This window comes from Lipotes vexillifer, unplaced genomic scaffold, assembly GCF_000442215.2.
Source record: "Lipotes vexillifer unplaced genomic scaffold, Lipotes_vexillifer_v1.1 scaffold1378, whole genome shotgun sequence".
NCBI classification, from domain to species: Eukaryota; Metazoa; Chordata; class Mammalia; order Artiodactyla; family Lipotidae; genus Lipotes; species Lipotes vexillifer.
In genome coordinates, this window is record NW_006775104.1 from 2,229,881 (window position 1) to 2,246,489 (window position 16,609).

The 16,609-nt window shown below is 38.2% G+C and overlaps 1 protein-coding gene across 1 annotated transcript in view; it reads right to left on the reverse strand.

Annotated features, from left to right (window-relative positions):
- Positions 1-16,609, reverse strand: part of SLC49A4 (solute carrier family 49 member 4) — a 96,086-nt gene that overhangs the window by 67,079 nt on the left and 12,398 nt on the right. The gene's annotated exons all lie outside the window — the stretch shown is intronic.

Here is a 16,609-nt window from a genome sequence, read left to right on the forward strand (position 1 = left end):
TGCTGAACACGGAACGTGAAAACCCTTTTCCCGCATTTCTTCCTCTACCCCCAAAATATACATTCACATTTAAGAGTAGCCTTGAAGGAGAAAAGAAGCCAGAAGTCCAAAAAGCACAGACAAGAATGTGGAACCTAGAAAAATGGTACAGATGAACCGGTTTGCAGGGCAGAAATAGAGACACAGACGTAGAGAACAAACGTATGGACACAAAGGCGGGTAAGCGGTGGCGGACAAGAATGGGAAGTGAGTCAACCCCTTCTACCTTGGAGGCAGAGAAAAGGGAAGGAACAGTGTATGTGACATACACATGATACTAACTACTTTTTCTTTCTGTTCCTTTTGCTTTTCAGTCACCATGTGGGTGCCAAATCCTCTTTTTAACAAGTACCACCTTAAGCTACTTAGGCAAAGTTTTTCGAATGTACAAGGAAATAATAAACAGGCATGTGAGGAGGGGTAGGGCCCTAATGTAGAAGCATAAGTGAGTGGGAAGTGAAATATGTGAATTACATCTGCTCAAATCTTTGTATATGTTGGAAAAGTTATTCGAAGGCAAAATGGCTTCAAGCATCGTTAATATTACTAAATTAAGAAAACCAAAGACATTTAAAATTTTTCTTGCGTAAGGGGAAGTATTTTCTAGATGACAAACACAATTAAACTGCTTATAAACCAAATACCTCCTCCAAATGCCAGAGGGTCCCCAGCTGTCACACAGAAATTTCATCATAGAAGTATTCTTGAAACACTGTCATTAAGTGGTTTTAATCATGACTCGTGATGGTACAATAATCAAACGACACATGATGGCTCATAAAGGTAACTGCTTTGACATTTAACACCTTTAATGAGGTATTCCTGAAAGACTCATCTCACCTAGAAAGAGAAGGGTTGGAATGAGTAAGATTTATTATGCCTAAAAATGTTAAGAGAAGGAGAACATGGAAGAAATGACCTATTAAAAAAAAACTTGATAAAACAGTATGAATCCTGAAAACTAAGGTATAAAACTCAAATCATTGCCATGGCTTAACTCTTTGTTACTTCTCAGTGAAATCATGAATAGATTATTTTCCAAGGAGCAAACATAAGTCACAGAACACGTGAGCTTGAGATAAGGTAAGGATCATCCAAGTCCAGTTTACTCAATTCTCAGATCAGAATATTTCTCATTATAACATGTATACCTGCTAAAGTAAGTATCCAGAGCATGTATAGCACTAGGGACATTTCAGATGGCTACTAAGTCTAAAAGGTCACCGAACTTGGAAGGCCAACCTAAAACATGAATTATCAAAGTGAAAAATCATAGTGAAAAACAAGCTGTTTTGGCGTTTAAAAATTATTCTAATTTAAATAAGTAAGTGCTTTTTTGCATTAAAGTCATCATAAATAAATGCACTCCTCATAAATGAGCTCAGTAGGAGAACTGGGACCTACAGGATTTTGGGTTACCCTCTGAATTCATGGGAAACCTGGCAGGGAAATCCAGTGCCTGTTCATCCCAGCATATTTAAATTTTCCAGAACTTAGTTCTGCTCCTTCTTGCACCTATATCCTAGAGTCCCTCAGGGCCTGGCTCTTACTAAGTGGTTATAAGCACTGCCGTCTGGTAACCATGGCATAACACCAATCTGTAATATAAAGATTTTCATGTTTGCCTGACACTGGTTTCTGTCACCTACCATTAACTTACCCTATTTTTCATCTTGTTTATGTTCTCCTTTGCTGTACAAAAGCTTTTAAGTTTCATTAGGTCCCATTTATTTATTTTTGATTTTATTTCCATTTCTCTAGGAGGTGGGTCATAAAGGATCTTGCTGAGATTTATGTCATAGAGTGTTCTGCCTATGTTTTCCTCTAAGAGTTTGATAGTGTCTGGCCTTACATTTAGGTCTTTAATCCATTTTGAGTTTATTTTTGTGTATGGTGATAGGAAGTGTTCTAAGTTCATTCTTTTACACGTAGCTGTCCAGTTTTCACAGCACCACTTATTGAAGAGGCTGTCTTTTCTCCATTGTATATTCTTGCCTCCTTTATCAAAAATAAGGTGACCATATGTGTGTGGGTTTATCTCTGGGCTTTCTACCTTGTTCCATTGATCTATATTTCTGTTTATGTGCCAGCACCATACTGTCTTGATTACTGTGGCTTTGTAGTATAGTCTGAATGGGAGAAAATATTTGCAAGTGAAGCAACTGACAAAGGATTAATCTCCAAAATTTACAAGCAGCTCAATATCAAAAAAAACAAACAACCCAATCCAAAAATGGGCAGAAGACCTAAATAGACATTTCTCCAAAGAAGATATACAGATTGCCAACAAACACATGAAAGGACGCTCAACATCACTAATCATTAGAGAAATGCAAATCAAAACTACAATGAGGTATCACCTCACACCAGTCAGGATGGCCATCATCAAAAAATCTACAAACAATAAATGCTGGAGAGGGTATGGAGAAAAGGGAACCCTCTTGCACTGTTGGTGGGAATGTAAATTGATACAGCCACTATGGAGAACAGTATGGAGGTTCCTTAAAAAACTAAAAGTAGAACTACCAAAAATAAATAAATTAAATAAAAAAAAAAGAACTACCGTACGACCCAGCAATCCCACTACTGGGCATATACCCTGAGAAAACCATAATTCAAAAAGAGTCATGTACCAAAATGTTTATTGCAGCTCTATTGACAATAGCCAGGACATGGAAGCAACCTAAGTGTCCATCAACAGATGAATGGATAAAGAAGATATGGCACATATAGCCAATGGAATATTACTCAGCCATAAAAAGAAATGAAATTGAGTTATTTGTAGTGAGGTGGATGGACCTAGAGTCTGTCATACAGAGTGAAGTAAGTCAGAAAGAGAAAAACAAATACCGTATGCTAACACATATATATGGAATCTAAAAAAAAAAAAAATCGTTCTGAAGAACCTGGGGCAGGACAGGTATAAAGACGCAGACGTAGAGAATGGACTTGAGGACACGGGGAGGGGGAAGGGTAAGCTGGGACGAAGTGAGAGAGTGGCATGGACACATATATACCACCAAATGTAAAATAGATAGCTAGTGGGAAGCAGCCACATAGCACAGGGAGATCAGCTAGGTGCTTTGTGACCACCTAGAAGGGTGGGATAGGGAGGATGGGAGGGAGACGTAAGAGGGAGAAGATATGGGGATATATGTATATGTATAGCTGATTCACTTTGTTATAAAGCAGAAACTAACACACCATTGTAAAGCAATTAATAAAAAGCCTTGGGAAAAAAAAAACTTACCCTGTTTTATGAAATTAACTTGTTTGTAAAAATATATTTTAAAATATTTAATTATATATAATTAATTTAATTTAATATATTTTAAAATAATTATAATTAATTATAATTAAATATATTTAATTAGTTATAATTAATTAAATTAAATATATTTAAAAATAATTCAGTTATATACATAAAATCTTGTTTTTCCATTTAATAGTAATGCATAGAGGTTGTTTTTTTTTTCTAGAAAAGTGCTGGCCCTAAGACATAATAAAATCATACAAACATTACCGTAAATTCTTTAAAATGACAATTAAGGGGAGGAAATAATTATAAATGGTTCAATACAAGTTGTATTATTTAATTCATTTAACAAAGATGTACTGAGTATTCACTGTGTATTGTGATAGCAATGGGTACATGGGAATATAAAATTAAAAAGCTAAAACTCTTTAAGTAGAGTAGTTGAAGAGCAACCTAGCAGTACTGTATCAGGAATATAAAGAAAAGTAAGGCAATAATTAGGCCTAAGCTTGTGGGGCCTGGGACAATAGTACTAGTAGAGGTCCCTGCACACCCTCCTTCTCCTCTGACCTCTAGTTCTGATCTACAACATCAGGGGCTTCGCATACATGCACATGAACCTTAAGGTCCAACTCCATCCAAGCTCCACCTATCCCCTTCCAAACACCTGCCCCTTAGCTACCCCTTGGGCCTAGGGAGCACATCCCAGGGATGCAGTTCATTCTTGGAAGAACAGACCTGGGAAAGAGGTATGTTGCAGGGATTGCTGGGGTCTTGTGTAGCTTGAAAGTGGTGATGGGCAGGGCAGACACATCTCTTCGGCTCTACAGACTCCTCACTCCATAAGGAATGGCAAAACTGAAGGGAAATCAGAGTGGAACACTCTTAGGCATGGAGTCCAGGACAAGGACCCGGTGGCACTACTGGCAACAACAGTGAGGTACAGAGGAGGGATGGTTTGGAGGGCTGTTAAGATGGTATAATAGATATAGTTAAGTGAATGACTGGATATAAAGGGGGGTACCCATAACTGTAGAAATGTCCAATAAGTGGTTGACTACAGGTTGCAAGCTAAGGAAAGAGGTCTGTGATGAGAGATATACATTGGCTTTGGGGAACAAACTCTGGAGAATACCGTCATCTTTTAAATAGTCAGGGGAAGAGGAGTCTAGAAAGACAATTGAGAAGGAGCAATTATAGAGGCAGAAAAAAAAATAAAACAGGAAAGACTGGTGTCATAGTAACTAAGGAGAGAAGGGTTTAGAGAAGATGAAAGTGAGGTACCAATAATTTCAGATCAAACAGAAAGAGGGTTTAACTGAAATGTAACCACTGGATTCGGCAACAAGGAGGTCTTGCATGATCTGAGCAGAAGCAGTTTCAGGAGACTGTTGAGGATGGAAGTCGGATACATGAGAAAATGGAAATTTACAATTAGACTATTCATTCTAATTGTTAAAAACAGACACCAGAACAAAAATTAGGTATATAAACTTGACAGTATGAAAAGGAAAAACACCCAGCTTAAATGAACAGTCTGAACTGAAAAGTCTGCCTTCACATGCTGAAAGATAAATGCAACTTGTTGTGATTGTCGTAATGCTTTTGAAGCACTCCTGAAGGAAGCTGGCTTTCAGAAACTCATACCGATTGATCTGGGCTGACTGTTTAAAAACAACGTGGACATATATATACTACCAAACGTAAAAGAGATAGCTAGTGGGAAGCAGCCACATAGCACAGCGAGATCAGCTCTGTTCTTTGTGACCACCTAGAGGGGTGGGATAGGGAGGGTGGGAGGGAGGGAGACGCAAGAGGGAAGAGATATGGGGATATACGTATATGTACAGCTGATTCACTTTGTTATAAAGCAGAAACTAACACACCATTGTAAAGCAATTATACTCCAATAAGGATGTAAAAATAAACAAAAAAAAACAAAAAACAACAACACAGAACAACAAAAGAGGTGTGATTCACAGCCTTCCGTTAAGTGAAGCAGATCACATAACTTAAGGTTAATTTTTCTGTGTCATGATTACATGCTTCGGTTTTGTTTTGCAAGTAGCAGTTAAGTTCCTTGTGGGTAAGGACCACGGTTTCTAAACTCCCCAGAGTGCCTCCCAGGGTGCGAAGGCAGTGTGGATGCTCTCCAGGATCCAAGTACAGGGAAGTGGGGTCACCGAAATACACAACTAACCTGTGTTGTACAAACCTCACAAGGTTCCACCACATACATCACATCAGTTCCACTTGTAAATTTTAAAAAGCTTATATTCAGCAATACAAAAAAACAAGGTGATTAATATCTGGGAAACAAAACTTTTAGAAAAAGAAAATGAGAGTGGTTAGAGCGAGGCCAAGGTTTTAGCACTGTCTCCAGCACAGTGCACCCAGGGAGGGCAGGCAGAAATTAGCAGCATGAGGACGTAGTTTTGTCTCCTGGGCAATAAGCTCTGTAGCAGAAAGGGAGCTCTCTGTAAGCTGACTGGTTAACTCAAGGGGTCTAACTCTTGCTTCCCTGCCTGAAACTTCATGCCTGATGAAGATGGGTATACTCGTATATTCACAGTTAGGAGACTGCAGGTGTCCTGACCTTTGCAGGTCAATCCCTGACAGACATGCCAAGGCGCAGGGGGGCTGCTCTCCTTCATCCCAGTCTCCTCTCACTGGTCCCTTAATTAACTCCCATTCCCTGTCTCCCCCTCCTCACCCAACTTCCTTTTCGTCCCTTCTCCCTTGGGTCTTTTTTCTTTGTCCCTTTTTTTTCTCCTTACATAGCTTCTGCCTACTTCTGAGGCCTAGTTTACACTGTCCCCGCAGGCCAGGTGGAAAATAGGGGAATTTCCCTTGCGGGCTGAGAAGAAGATTAGATCAGAGCTTTGGGAGTTTCTCCAGCATCAGCAGAACCAGATGGTAGAGACTAGAAAGTGGGAGCGGCCCACCAGTGTTGGTACTGCTGAGGCTGGCTGGCCCACGGCCGGCATGAGGACACCTAGCATGGCCTGGCCACATCTGCCCCGGCCCTGGGCACCTCAGCCCTCAATTGCTGCCCCTGCCCATGTAGAGGCCAAGGCTCAGGGGCACATCGTGTGGCATTTCTGCACAGCTGCATTCCTTTTCTTATTATTCAATATACTATAGCTTTTCAAACAAATGCCAAGAGCTGAAGTTCAAAGTGAAGACCTGTAAGTTCATGTGTTCTCGTGTACTTGACATTTTAGCTTGTATTTAATGATATTCTGGTATCCCAACCTTTTGCTTCCTGACATTCTGGAACAAATACCCATGACTCTTAAGTTATTTTCTACTTAGAATAATATGATGTTTTAGAATTTGAATTTTTATAGTTGGAAGAGACTTCAAACCTCAGCTAGATAACCCACCCTCTTGATTTTATAGAAAAACCGAGTTCCAGAAAAGCTAATAATACATTTAAAATCACACTTATTTTATAACTTATTTATAACTTTCTTTTCTTCAAAAAATATTTGTGGGGGGAGTTCCAAAGTCATATAACTAGCTAATGGCTAAGCCAGGACTAGAAATCAAAATTAAATCTGATTTCACCAGTCCACAAATCTTTTTTTTTTTTTTCAGTACGCAGGCCTCTCACTGTTGCGGCCTCTCCCGTTGCGGAGCACAAGCTCCGGACGTGCAGGCTCAGCAGCCATGGCTCACGGGCCCAGCCGCTCTGCGACATGTGGGATCCTCCCGGACTGGTGCACGAACCCGTGTCCCCTGCATCGGCAGGCGGACTCTCAACCACTGCACCACCAGGGAAGCCCCCTTTTTTTAAAAATTTAATTTAATTTTTTTTAATACAGCAGGTTCTTATTAGCTACTTATTTATTTATGGCTGCATTGGGTCTTTGTTGCTGCGCATGGGCTTTCTCTAGTTGTGGTGAGCGGGGGTTACTCTTTGTGGCGGTGCACGGGCTGGCATATTTTTATTCTATGCAGAGATGTACTTTATAAACCTTTATTATGACTAGCACTGGGGATAACCTTAGAGAGTTGGCTTTTTAGAAACTGAGCAGGTATTTCCTCAATGTAAATCCAGCATTCTTAAATTCTATGTATTTTTAATGAGAAATGATTTAGAATCCATAAGAATACTTATCTCTAACACTCAATATGCCAATGGTTCACAAGCTTTCTCCCAATTCCCCATTCCTAATCATCCTGCATGAGAATAAACTCATGTGTTACAGGATTTCCTGGATATTGAAAATGGTCTAAAGTGCTAGAAGTAGTTTTCCTTTATTTAGCCTAAGAAGGCAATAAAAAGGGTCAGAGATGCTATGAATTAATTACAAGAAAAAGGAAGTTAGGAAGGGAGAAATAGAGTGAAATGGTGAAAAGGAATGAGCTTTCTAAAGATTTTTACCATAGCCTCAGTTTTCTTTTATGAAAATCTGTTTCCCTTTTGTACCCTTTAATAATTTTGGCCAATTATGATCCAATTAAAAATATCTACTGCATATCTACTATGGTCAAGGCACCTACAGCAGACACTAAAGGGAATATAAAGATAAGAACTATAATCTTGGCCTAAAGAAGCTTATAATAATAACATATCAAGTACAGTTACAGAAAGTTCATTAAAAACACAGTGAAAAGAATACTGGGTTAGATATCAAAAGACTCAGCTTCCAGACTTATCTAAATTTATTAACTGTATAATCTTTGGTGAATCACTTATTCTCTTTCATTTCAATTTCCCCAAAGGTACTTTATCTCACAGGATTTTTATTAAAGCCAAATACGCTAATCTCTCAGCAAAGCACGGGAGAAAAATGGACTTAGTCCTGGTCTGAGAGAGACCTACCTCCCCCCATTTTGTCTCATAACGTTTTTTTTGTCTCATAACTTTTATTTTGTCCTCTTAGTCTAAAAGTATTTTATATATATACTCGTAGTAGAAAAGAAGTGCATAGAGAAGAAAAAATCCATAAATTCAATGATTCAGTAACTCATATAACCATTCCTAATATTTTTATTTTTCAGTCTTTTTTTCCTTCATTTTTTTTTTTCCAATGCATCTCTCAATCAAGACAGGCACAGGTAATCATAGATATCAAATTGAATATACAGTTTTATGCACTAAATCATTTTAACTTTATAGTCTATAATAAGCATTTCTCATTTCATTCTTTATATCATAATTGTTAATAGCTCCACTGATAGTCTATCATACAGATGTACAAAAACTCATTTAACATTTTCCTAATGTTTGTTACTTATTTGTTAATATTAATAATGGTGTTGTGATAACCTTTGTATGAAAATATTTGCCATTTCCAAATTATTTCCTTAGGGTCGATAAGTCAAAGGGTATGAACATTTTAGATCTTATGAAATATACTCCAAAGTTGTATTTCAGAAGAGCCTGTAGCAATTTACAGTCCCATCAGTAGTGGTCAACAGTGCCTGCCTCACCACTATTTAAAAAATACTCACCTAAAAATAAAGAAAAAAATTAAAAAAAAATTTTAATAGAAAAATAAAAATTACACATATACACACAAAGTTGGTTAGTTTTCTATTGCTGTTATAACAAATTACCACAAACTTAGTGGCTTTAAGACAACATTCATTTATTCTCTTACATTTCTGTAAATCAGAAGTCCAACGTGGGTCTCACTGAGCTAAAATCAAGGTGTGGCATGGTTATGTTCCTTCCTGGAGGCTCTAGAGAAGGATATGCTTCCTCGTCTTTCCCAGCTTCTAGCAGCCACCTGCATTCCTTGGCTCCTGGCCCCCCTCTTCTGTCTTCAAAGCCAGCAACAGTGGTTTGAGTCCTTCTCACACTGCATCTCTCTGACTTCCTCTTCTATCTTTCCTTTTAGGACTTTTGTGATTACATTGGGCCCACCTGGATAACCCAGGATACTCTCCCTATTTTAGGGTCAGATGATAACAAACTTAATTCCACCTACAATCGTAGTTCTCTTTTGCCATGTAACAGAACACATTCACGGGTTCCGGGTATTAGAACATGGACATCTTTGGGGGATGGGGGTATTATTCTGTCTGTCACACTTGGTAAGGCCAAAAGAGATCTCCTTGTTTTAATTTGCATTTCTTTTTTTGACTATTGGTCTTGTTTTCCATTGGTATATTACAATTTTTCTTATTTTGAATGAGTGCTTAATATATTTATTTGTATTATTTACCTGTTCTTGCCCTTATTTTGACAAATATTTTCTCCTGTTGGTCAATTTTATTTTAAGCTTAACAATTTGTACACTCAACAGTTAGTAAGTGGTCAGATCAATTTTTCTCTTTATAATTTTCCTGTTTTTCATGCTTTAGAAAAAAATTCCTATGTAGAGATCAGATAAATATTCCTATATATTGTTTTCCAACTAAATATTTAACCATTTAATTCATCTGAATTTATTTTGATGCATGGTATAAAACGAGGATCTAAACTGACCTTTTCCTCCTAAATAGCCAGTTTGCCTGTGGTAGAGACAATAAACTATCCCCCAGTGTCCATTCTCTCTATTTTCCTTTTAATTACAGAGCACCCCAAGTCTGTGCTGGGGTGAGCTACAGTCTGCATTTCCAAGCTCCCCCTGCAGTAAGGTGGGGCCTTGTTACCAAGTTTGGGCCAATGTGATGAGAGTGGGAGGATTTCAAGGTCACCTCCTTGAGGATAAAATGCTCTCCCTGGTCTCCCTCTCCCTCTTCCTGTGGGATGAAATGTTACTACAGTGTGGATAAATCCACTCTGGACTGTCCTGCCAAGGCATCTCCCTAGGGAAGCAACAAGATACAGGGAACTTAGGTTCCTTTGTAGCACACAGCTGCCTAGGCCCTGGCCCACCTGCCAACTCTGGACTATCGCATAAGAAAGAAATACTATCTTGTTTCAGCCATTCTTTTTTTTTTTTTTGCGGTACGCGGGCCTCTCACTGTTGTGGCCTCTCCCGTTGCGGAGCACAGGCTCCAGACACGCAGGCTCAGCGGCCATGGCTCACGGGCCCAGCCGCTCCGCGGCATGTGGGATCTTCCCGGACCGGGGCACGAACCTGTGCCTCCTGCATCGGCAGGCAGACTCCCAACCACTGCACCACCAGGGAAGCCCCAACCATTATATTTTGAGACTCCTCACTATAACAGCTTAACTGTTCCCTGATTGAGAAATTAGCTCCAGAATTAGGATTCTGCATTCAGAAAGGCATAACATATTTGGCACTGACTTAGTGGTTAGGCTGCAGGCTGAAAAGGCAGGTGACTTGTGAGATGCAGCAAAACTACTGCTTGTGATTACCTGGAACTGGCTGGAAAAAAATCAGAACACTACTCTGTTTCCTGCCCCTTGCTGCTTTTAGGATGGCACTACAAGAGAGATGGAGCCAGGCAAGTGGTAGCTGGTTTGCAAGCACAGAAGGAAGGGATAAGAGCTCTGCTAAGAGGGTTTCTCTCTGCCCAAGGCCTACTATCCAAATTTAATGAGAATCCAGGAATTTGAAGCCTCAGGTTGCTTCTGTATCCTAAAATGGCAGGAAATAACATCCTTCAGAGCCTGTCTAGCAGCAAAGATCAAATTAAAGGTGTTATTTTCCTACCCAGTCAATTTTTCAGATGGCATCCTGGTAGCCACCACGAAATTGAGGGAAAAGGGATGAGCTGAGCACAGAAGGAGTAAAGGAAAGGAGATTCAGCAGGTGTAAGAAACACAGCCATAAGTAAAAATCTTTGGATGTGGCTACATTTACATGAACCCACTGGATGCAAATAGAGAAGCCTACTAAATGTTTGAGGGAAGTGTATCACCAAAGACACCGCAAAACGGTTCTATGAAACTTTAAGATGCTTGATTCCTAGAGTAATCCTGAGGTCCCCAAATCAGTATCAGGCAGAAAGTGAAACACAACAGCTGTGTAGCCCCTAAGAATGGCATAGCCTCCAACTTCAGGTGTATTCACTAAGAAAAATGGACCAAAAAAGAGCCTTCCCAAGGACAAAGCCAAAATCACAAAGAACAATCAAAGGGGTTACTCCCAGAGAACCACAAAGACCTGATAGAAGCCAGAGACTCTGGGTTTTGAGTTGGATGCAATAACTGGACTGGACTGTGGGTCTTCTCCTTTGAGGAAAGATGAATATATTCTTTGTATGGGAAGAGGGGGTACATGGATACATGGAGATATTTGATAGCAGAGACTACTAACTGTCTCCTTACATCCATTCTCCCTTTCTTTTGTTATAGCATCCATGCATTTTTTGTTGTTATTTCTTAAATTTATTTTCAAACCAACTTTGTTACCTGGGACAGAGAACAAATCCTCCCACTTCTACAAAAAGAAATCAAATGTGACATTCCATGGCAAAAATGAGACTTCCACGATCTTCCTAACAGGAAGTACTTGTTTCTAGCTGGGATTTCCTACCCAGAGGAGTACTGCTTAATTTAGTGCCTTGTACCATTATTTCTGTTTATGCTGTGATAGCTATATCTTTTTTTTTTTTTTTTAAGCATCCTTGCATTTTAACTGGGGGCATGGCTGCTGAGCTACATTTCCAGCTCCTCTTGCGGATACGTGTGGCCATGTACTAAGTCTGTACCAATGGGATGTGAGTAGAATTGATACATACAGCTTCCTAGTGATCACCTAAAGACGTAGTCACTTGCCCTGGATATCCAATTTCCCCTTCCTCTGGGCTACAATGAAAGCACTGATGATGAGCCAGCTTTGACCACTTGGACAAGGATATCACCCCAGGGGATGTTAGAACAACAGAAAAGGAACTTGGGTCCCTGGAACAGAGCTGCCTACATGCCTGGAGCAGCCCACTATCTTTTAGACTGTTTCTTGGTAGAAAAATAAACTTCTATTTATTGAGTGTGTGTATGTTTTATCTCTTTACACAGCTTAGCCTATGCTTTACACATACACAGACTGTCAATAAATGTTGACTGCCGAGTTATGAATTTAAATAATGAAATCTGAAATCTGAAAACCAACATTTGTTAAGAATGTCTATTATGTTCATTTTCCCATTCTCTTTTCAAAAGTGCTTATATTTTTATATTATTTTATAAGTTAGATATCATATTTGCAACACATATTTTTCCTAGCTTGTATTTTAATTTTATGATTTTTTTTGGAAGCATGAGGGTTCAAATGTTTATGTAGTCAAATCTACAAATCCTTCCCTTATGATTTCTTTCACTGTTTTTATACTTGGAAAAGCAATCTCTTTAGGGATAAGATTAATTTTCCCTTTCACTGTTTCATTTTAAATATGAAGCTCATCAATGCATCAGGAATATATTTTAATGCACACGCTGTATGGTTAAGTATCCACATTTCTTTTTCTAATACGTAACCAATTTGCCCAAACACATAACAGATAAATCTATTTAATAAAATATGCTTTATTTAGTAACCCTACTGATTTATGTGTTTATTATTATATGTTAAATTATTACCAGTGTCTACTTCTGGCCTATTTTGTTCCTGTAATCATTCTGTTGCAGATAAAACAATCTTTTACTTGTTTGTGCCTTTCCATATTAATAGGAAAAAAAAATCTATGGCAAATCTTTATTCAGAAGAAAAGAATAAACAGACATTTGCAACAGAATTTGAATATATTCTCCATAACTTTCAACTCAGTTTACTCTGAAAATCCTATCAACATTTGTGATTATGATTATGTACAGTAAGGAGAGACAGGGTTATAAATCAGGGAGGGGGTCTCAGGGGATTTCTGGATTTCTAACCTGGGTGATGGGTACATAGCTGTCTTTTTCATGATTATTTCACTAAACTGTACATAAATGTTTTATGTACTCTTCTATATGTATACTATATTTAACAACAAAAAAAGTAAATTTAAAAATTCATATGATATTATAGGTCCTTAGAAGAAATGTCTCAGAAATAATCACATTCCAAAGACAATCAAAGGGGAAAAAAAGTATCTTCCAAAAATCTAAAGATCACTTTACATATCTTCTATTGGCTTTTTCCCCTGTTAAATGCTTATTATGAGGAGTTAATCTCCTACCAATCTTTCTCATCTGAATCCTATCTGACCATCATGGAGAAATATATTCATGAGATCTGACCTCTGGAGTTTTAAGAGTCAAATTGCAAATAAAACTATTAAATAGAAGATAAATCTTAATCTGCTTTAAAATAAGACATTAAAAATATTATGTGATTATACTGCAGGATGGGCAAGCACAATGCAGTTACTAGTTAAAGTGAGGATGCTACGTACCTAGGGCAGTCAGGTTGTCAAACTTAAAATGAGTATAAAATTAGCTAAAGGAGCTTGTTAAGACTAAATGAGTAGGACTGGGGTGGGGCCCAGGGATCTGTATTTTTAATAAGCAGCTTATCTGTGGACCATACTTTTAGAACACACTGATCAGAATCCTATGTGTTTTACAGAGAAGAGTCTTCGTTCTTAAATCTACCAATTGTTCATTTTTATATCAAAGGGTTTATATTTCTATACTGGGGAATTTTACATATAACCCTTCCTTGCCTTTCCTTCTCTTATTCTCATTATTGAAGATCTGATGTGTTCATTTTAGTTTCTCTTAACCAGTGTTTTCAGTCCAAAAGGTGATATATTCACGTGGTAAAAATATTCTCAAGCAAAGAGTATAAAACAAAAAGTAAATCTCCTTTCCACCCCAGACTTCCAGGTTCCCAGGCTTCCTCCTCAGAAACAACCAATGGTAATGGTTTCTTTCAGAAACAGTCCTTACCAAATACATCCCTCCCACTTTTTTCTAAGTAGGACTATATTAAACATAACATTAAAAACTTTGTCTTTTATAAAACTCAATGATATATCTTGGAGATATTTCCAAATCAGCATTTATAGAACTTTCACCTCCTTTTGACGGCTACATACTATTCCACTATATACTTCACCATCACTAGTCCTTTGTGGAAGACATTTGGGTTGCATCCAGCCTTTTGCTATTACAGGCAAAGCCACACAAATGTGATTTTCCTTACAAACTGGTAGAGCTTTATATGTGGGCTAATTTTCTAGAATGACAAGTATTGGGTTAAAGGACATCTGCATTTTGAATTTGATAAATACTGCAAAAATGCCCTCTAAATAGGATGCCCCAAGTTGCTTGCACATCAGCAATGCCTATTTTTCCCTATACCCCGGGCAACACAGCACATTATCATACTTTTTCATCTTTGCCAATAAAAAGACATATAATTGCTTTTAATTTTCATTTCTTTAATTATGTTTTTAAATGGTTTGCCTCTTTTTTAAAAAAAAATTATTTATTTTGGGCTGCGTTGGGTCTTCGTTGCTGTGCGCGGGCTTTTCTCTAGTTGCGGCGCACAGGCTTCTTGCTGTGGTGGCTTCTCTTGTTGCAGAGCACCGGCTCTAGGTGCGCGGGCTTCAGTAGTTGCACCTCGCGGGCTCCAGAGTGCGGGCTCTAGAGCGCAGGCTCAGTAGTTGTGGTGCATGGGCTTAGTTGCTCGGCGGCATGTGGTATCTTCCTGGACCAGGGCTCGAACCCATGTCCCCTGCATTGGTAGGCAGATTCTTAACCACTGTGCCACCAGGGAAGCCCTCATTTCTTTAATTATGAAGTGGTTGAGCATCTTAAGATTTGTATTTCAATTTCTGTAATTACTTGCTCATATCTATTACCCATTTTCCTACTGACTTGCTATTTTTCTTATTGATTTGACAGAGTTCTTTTCAACTAAGGAAATTATCCATTTGTCTTATTGTTGCAAACGTTTCACGGTTTTTAACTTGCCTTTTGACTTTGTTTTATAGTGTATTTAATCATGCAGATATTCTACATTTTTATGTAGTCAAAAGTATTAAGCTTTTCTATGGCTTCTGGGATTTGTGTCTTAGTTGGAAGGTCTTCCCCATTTTAAGATTATTAAAAATGAGTCTCATTTTCTAATACTTCTATGGTTCATTTTTTATATTTAAATGCTTGATCCAATTGGAATTTACTTAAGTGGTAAGGCAGAGATTTAGGGCTTTTCATTTTTTTTTTTCAGATAGCTAAGCAATTATAAAACTATTTACTAAACAATTCGTCTTTTCTGGTATGGTCATTTTAAATGTAATATTGCCAGCTACAAAGCATTTCACAATGGAGTGTATTTCTAGAAAATCTGTTTACTAGAACCATACTATTTAACTATCTAACACATGTTAGTAATCTATTGTTAATATTAATGAAAATTACACTGAATTGAAAGATAATATGTTATGAGAATCACTGGATACACCCTATGATTAAAAGCAGATATGACCTACTATAAGTTCACCTTCTAGAAGTTTGTAAATTGTTTACTGGGCATGCTATATCGTATTTCACACTATAAAGTAATGCCATCTGGTGCAATAGAGCAATGCCACCTGTAATTTTTTTGGTATGATTTGCTTCCCAATCATAGAAAACATGCTTTATAGTTCATTATTCTAAGTTCTTTATTTATTTGTGATGTTAATAAAAATGGCAAAATAATTTTTCTTGAATTTTCATTGGTACTCTGCAGATGAAAGAAATATTGATACTATGAAGAGGTAGACCACGGTTAGGAAGGTGGTAAAAATAGTTGTATTGAGGAAAGGGCTTATCAGAAAGCTGCTACTCTCATGTCTTTAAGACTCATAGAAGAGGGCTTCCCTGGTGGCGCAGTGCTTGAGAGTCCGCCTGCCGATGCAGGAGACGCGGGTTCGTGCCCCGTTTCGGGAGGATCCCACGTGCCGCGGAGCGGCTGGGCCCGTGAGCCATGGCCACTGAGCCTGCGCGTCCGGAGCCTGTGCTCCGCAAATGGGAGAGGCCACAACAGTGAGAGGCCCGCATAACGCAAGGAAAAAAAAAAAAAAAGACTCATAGAAGATAAAATATAGGAAGTAAAGGGTGCAGGGACACTGTTCAGAAGGCTGGGTCAGAAGCTCAAAAAGCTCCAAGTGGAACAGGGCACAGAAAAAGATCGCTAAATACTTGTTTCAGTGCTAGCCAAACGCATATTAAAGGTCTCTATCTCTTCCTCTTCAGTGTCATGGAGACTGAAGCTTAAAAGTGGTGATCTATATAACCTACTAGTCAAAATACGCATTCTAATTGCAGCATTTTCAGTATGCATTGCATTGTTAATAATACTGCTCTAAAGAAATAATGTATGGACATAAAATGAAGTCTCATTTCAAGGGGATAATATCCTAACATTCCTTATAGATGAAGGCACAAAGACAGAAAATTCAACTTTTACTTTCTTTTTATGAAAGGTTCAATCTCTCATAATTTTTTTTTTTTTTTTTTTTTTTTTTTTTGGG